The sequence below is a fragment of the Gavialis gangeticus genome, unplaced genomic scaffold (assembly GCF_001723915.1).
Source record: "Gavialis gangeticus isolate Ggan-Ray unplaced genomic scaffold, GavGan_comp1, whole genome shotgun sequence".
In the NCBI taxonomy this organism is placed as follows: domain Eukaryota; kingdom Metazoa; phylum Chordata; order Crocodylia; family Gavialidae; genus Gavialis; species Gavialis gangeticus.
The window spans coordinates 60,494,447-60,500,302 of record NW_017729025.1 but is presented as its reverse complement, the minus strand read 5'-3'; the positions used below and the strand labels follow the sequence as shown (position 1 = coordinate 60,500,302).

Genomic DNA, 5,856 nt, shown 5'->3' with positions numbered 1-5,856 from the left:
GCGTCATTTATCTTGATTCTGCATTGGGCGTTTTAATGTCTGCATCTAACCCTAGTCCCTTTCTTTTTAGCCTTATGAACTTGAATTTGCTTCTGCTCAGTGACAGAAAAGGGAAATGTCTCCAAGCTAACCTACTACCTGGTGGTAAGAACCCTTGAATAGAAGCTGGGAGATGTGGGTTTGAACTCTCTCGGGTTGATAAGGGCTTATAACCCAACTCCCTTAATTTCTGGGCAAGCTCTTCACCCAATAAGCTATTATATATAAAGCAGGCAGTAGTACTGTAAAGCAGCCATGACTGCATCTGTGATAGGCCCAATCCCACAAAAACACATAATGCAGATTGCAGCTGTATTCCAAGTATGCCTAGTACATTATGGCTCCTCTGGGTACGTAGGTGCCTTTCCTCCTGCTTTCTGGATTTCATTTAGGGCATACGCAGAATCTAAGAACAAAACTGTTCAGAAAGGATGTTTCCAGGCTTGATCAGAAGCAGAAGTGCAGGTGCCAAGGGGAACTTTCAGGCTAAACAGTAACACATTTAGTGAGTTTAGGTGCTTCCGAAGTTATGTTGTTGCTGAGTGGCGGTATCTGGATTACAGTTTTGGACTTGGTCACTCCAAATCCATCAAAGTACAGGTTCAAACCCTAAGTTAAGTTTTTTGTTTTGTTTGTTTTTGATTTAGCCCTTGGTCTCTGCTATCCTGATTGTTGTTTAATGGAAAGTGCATTTAGGGCCCTAGTTGTTAATCACAAATCATGAAAGGAGTTACTTCTTTTGAAATACAATTCTAATATTGGAGGGACACAGACAAATAATTTTAATAAGCAAACAATAATATTCCACCTTTTTTATTTCAGCTGCTTCTTTCATATAAATTGTTATTTAAATAACATTGACTAAAAACAGCAACAACCAGCATTCCAGAGTGTGTGTATAGAAACTCACTAATATAAATTAGTGCCTTTTAAAAATCACTGTAAACTCTGTTTTCTGTAATTATAACAAGCCCTAGAGTTTTAACCATGTAATAGTAATTTTTTAGTGTCTTTGCCATTATTTTCCTTTTGATTTATTTAACTACATCTAACTTGAGCAAACAATGTTAAGTGGGAAAACAGATGTGATTAAATAGCCTGTAATTATGTCTTTAGTCATCTGTTACTATCACAAGGCTCCTCCTGCTACTATGACCAGAAAAAAGTGACCTAACTGATTTCACCAACAGCTTTGCCAGTGCCTGATGCAGAATAGATGGCCTTATTAAGCAATCAAAAAAAATCAAGCATTACATTGGAATAGTAATCAGCAGTGTTTATACTGTTCAAACACTAGCCCCACAATGCACAATCAGGACCATGAATTCTGCTAATTGGGTACCTTCTGCATCCAGAGGTGCCTGCAATAGGAAACAAAAGGGACTTGAAAATTACTGTTTGTAGCAATTAGTTTTTCTCTAAAGGCTTAGCCCAGTTCAGGGAACCCATGAATCAAACGGGGATTATTATAGCAACTATGGTATTTAAATGTCCTATGTCATTATTCAGCATCAAATTTAGCATAGCAAATCTAATTTGATTTACTCTTTGAAATATGATTATTTTGAATTTTTTAAATCCTAAACTGCAAACTGTTTATTTTATGCCTTTTTATATTTTCTATATTAAATATTTTCTTTTTAAAGATTATGATCTTGTTTGAGGCCATCTGTAAAGACTCTTATATACATTTATTATTGAGGAGCTAAGCTCTAAAGAACAGTATACTAGAGAGTGTTGTGCTATTATTTTTCTCAGAATGATCTGTACTTTACCAGAGTATTGAGGGGCTTAATATTTCAGAAAAATGTGAGGACTAAAAGCATATTGTTTATTAGGATAACTACAAATTTGCATCGTTAAGTAACTATAAACATTTTTAAGAAGGAAAATATAGGTACCTGTATATGCATTTTTGAGTAAACTAGCAGTGCATTTATAAATAGGCTTCAACGAAAGCTCAGTGGATTATATTAAATTGGTTACAAAAAGCTTTTCACCCTTTTCTTTCCTTTGAATCTTTAGCATTTCTGACATAATAATCTGATAGCCAAATCTCTGTGCTTTGGTTCTTTCTATTATAGACTCCCTGCTGTAGATGCTTAAGGGACAAATTAACAGTAGTACAATTTGAGTAACCTTTTCACCTCTTCTACAAAGCATCAGCTGCATGTTCTTGCTTTGCTAAAGCTCTCCATATGGTTACAGCAGGACCTTCACAATAGAATACAAAAAAACTTAGAATATAGGAGGAAAACTGAAGAAATAAGAAAAGGGAAGCAAAAAGTCTCTAAGTCAAACTGTATTTTCATTTTTATTATTTGCAGGTTACACTATATAACAGTAATATATTAATAAGTTGCAATAAATTCCTCATTAGTTAAATGCTGCTTAATCCATACATGATTAAGTATGTGACCTTAAAATTGGTATTCATACAAAATATTACTTTATGAAACCATCAAATTATAGGAAAATATTGGTACTTTGAAGACAATCAGAATGATAAGTATGATAGTTTCTAGAGATACTCCACCAACATTTCCTCTGACTGATTGCATTACATATTGATATTAGTGAGTATCAGTATGTAGTGCAATCAGTCAGTAGAAAATGAGTGAAATGTGAACTAATGAGAGCTAATTGTCTCATATAATAGCAAGGACACAGAATTCTATCAATTAAATTAGTCTGAGTTGAAACAACTATCAGTGTAATAATGTTGATAATATCAGCCAAATTAGATGTAATGAAATAAATGGTATGCTAAAGAACAGGGATACACACCTCCTTCGGCCCCCGCCCTGTTCTAACCAGCGAGGAGATCTTTCTGACTTTTGGTTCAATTTACTCAGAGCTATATCAAATGCATCACTTGAAAAATACTCTCCTGTCCTTGTGAGAGAAGTACAGCAGGATCTTTGTCCCAGCAATCATAAAAGGCCTAAATGCAATGCGACAGTTGAGCAGCAGACATGTTTATGCCACTAGATGGCTATCAAGGATTGGAAAGACACACCCACCAGCTACCATACCCTTTCAGTGATGGAGTGGGTGGAGCAGTGAAAAAAAGTTTTGTGACTGACATAAGAGGATGTTTAACTTCAGTAAGTGTCAAGACGTGCATTTTTCCCCTTGGGAAGCTGTTCTACAAATAAATATTTTTTTATTATGATCAAGTTCTTAATGCGAGAAGCAAAGGTTTTTTGGGTGATACCGGAGGATTAGATCTAGAAGCAAAGAGAAGTTATCACAAGCCGCTTCAAAACAAGAGAAGCACAGTGAAATCGATAACTTGTAGAAGATCAGGGGGGAAAGGTTTGGTATTACCTGTGGAGTGCTGAGAAGTTAGCAGGGATAGCAGGTAGTGTAATGAGCCATGATGACATCGGCTGTGTTTAATCCATAGTTCAGAAGTGTAACAGTCAGGGCCAACACCCTAGGTGGCAGCAGGGACTGGGCTGGCAGAGGTAGTGGCTGATGTTCATGTGCCCCCTCTAAATGGGCCCTGGGGCTGGTGCTCTGGTAACCTGATTGTTACACTACTGCCAGCAGTTTTAGTCTCTAGTAAAATTATGAATGTTATTCCTGGGCCCACCATGTGACAGTATTTTGCAGATTTCCCTTGAGTATTAGAATTGTGAGGTCAGAAAGGGAGTAGTTCTGTGAAAAGTGGTCTCCTATTGGTGAGCTTTTTTTTTTGGTTCTGAACCTGCTTCTAATAACTTCGCTTTGTTTCTAGTTCATAGTCTTCCTGCATTCTTCAAGTGACTGTTCATTTACACACGGAGTTAAATGCAAACTTTTACATTATGGATCTAGCTTAGGCTGTATCTGCTTCTTTTCACGACCTGAAAAAGCCACTTTGTGCCCAAAAGTGTGGCTTGCATCTCAGCTATGCAGTTGTTTCAATAAGGTATCACCAAGAAAGTCCTTAGTTTTTCCATATTTCCTGGATCATCACAGCTACAACACATACTGCGATCCTACAAATTTTTAATGACACTTCATGGTTTTATAGTTTTACTCTTCTCTGCTTGTATCCCATTACTTCCACTTCCTTTCAGAGAGTTCTACCCACTCCTTGCCCCTTAGTGAGGGAAGATTATAGACTCTGCAGGGCCTGCTTATGCTTGCCAGCAGGAGTCACTGATACAAGAGACTAAGGGGTTGCTTTATGCTCTCTATACTCTCGTGTAGGATATGTCACAATATGGCTCATAGCAATTTTTCTCTTAATATTTATTGTTACTTACCAGAGATGTAGTTAGAATTAAAAGATGATTAGCACCAGGATCATCCATTAAAAATCAGTATTATATTTGCTTTTCTCCAGTTATCTTGCACTTACCTATCATATTATAATAATGGGGTCACCTTTATCATATCCAAAGAGATACCAAAGTGGATGTAACCAAGTTAAATTGGATAGTATCCAGTCAGCAAGAGAATTATTTCAGTTAGTTTTTGAGTGAAGCCAGTTAATACTGTGCCAACTCTGCAGCCCCAGAAACTGTCACAAGAAGCAAGGGAGAGTTCCCACTTTTATACAGAAAATCACAAGCTAATGGGCCAAAGGGAGGGAACAGGTAAAAGGTAAAGAAACATCATCATTGTCATAACATACACTCAGCGTCTTAATTTCCCTGCCACAACTCTGGAGGTGTCCCCAAGCAAGCTGTTAGTCCCTAGAGCACTCAAACAGCAACCTGCAGCTGCCCCCAAGTCTTTCAGTCCACAGTCTTGGCTGACTGAACCAGCGAGATGTCCAGCTCGGTGCACTCCTCTGTGTAGAGCTGACCAGGTTTCACATGCATGCTGCTCTCTCTTCCCCTTACTCTAACCTTGAGCTTACTCTTCCTTTTTCTTTTGCCTGCCAGCCCCTGGGGGTTTCTGGGAGTTGCAGTCTAAATTACCAGTCAGAACAGCTCTGCAGACTACTGGTTCCTCCTGCTGTTACACATATTACATTCACATTATATTACCCCTACTTTAACCTGGATGTGCCCCCACATCCAACTCTAAAATTATACCATGTAGTCCCTATGGCACCTGGGAGGTGTCCACACTCACTGTGGTCTACCTGAGGATTTAGGGGTGAGGACCCTTACTGGCTTTGTTTGGTTTTGGGTACCTGCTGTTGTACCCAGTCTTGATCCTAACCCAAGTACTTGTTCATACTTACTATCTTCATTCCCATCAGGCCCTGGATTTCACCCTACATTTCTGATCCAGAAGCATCCTCTAGCAGCAACCTATTGGACCTACTGGGGGCTATATTGGTGAGGGTTCTGTTGTGAAGCCTCTGCCAAAATCTTGGCTGCTGAGGAGAAGGCCCCTCTAGCTTCTTTGTCAGTCCAGGGTTTTTGTCTTCTGAACACACATAGGGTTTCATGCAATTATAATATACTACAGAAGTTTATGTCTGGTCTACTTGTCATCTAATACAACACCTCAGACAATTCCTGATGACTGTATAAGGGCCACTGAACTTCTTACATAGCTTTTGGCACTGGCCCTACCTCCTGGTTTAGTTCTGTGCCCATTCCAGCTCTCTTGGTTCCTATACCTGTCCGGGGACTCTGAGGTCATAGTACTCTTTTTGCCTTTGTGTGGCTGAAGCCTGATGTCTCTTAACAGCTTGGCTCACCCAACTTAGGTATCAGAAATGATGCTCAGGGGCAATCAGCATGGATTTATTAGGGGGAGATCATGTCAGACCAACCTGATTGCCTTCTACGATCAGGTCACAAAGGCCATGGATGCAGGTGTCGCGGTGGATGTAGTCTTTCTGGACTTCAGCAAGGCCTTTGACAC

The 5,856-nt window shown here is 39.1% G+C and overlaps 1 long non-coding RNA gene across 1 annotated transcript in view; it reads left to right on the top strand.

Annotated features, from left to right (window-relative positions):
• Positions 1-68: 68 nt before the first annotated feature.
• Positions 69-5,856, top strand: part of LOC109298659 — a 12,083-nt gene continuing 6,295 nt past the window's right edge. Inside the window, exon 1 of the long non-coding RNA XR_002097672.1 lies at positions 69-144. This is a non-coding gene — a long non-coding RNA (uncharacterized LOC109298659). The remainder of the gene's footprint in view (positions 145-5,856) is intronic.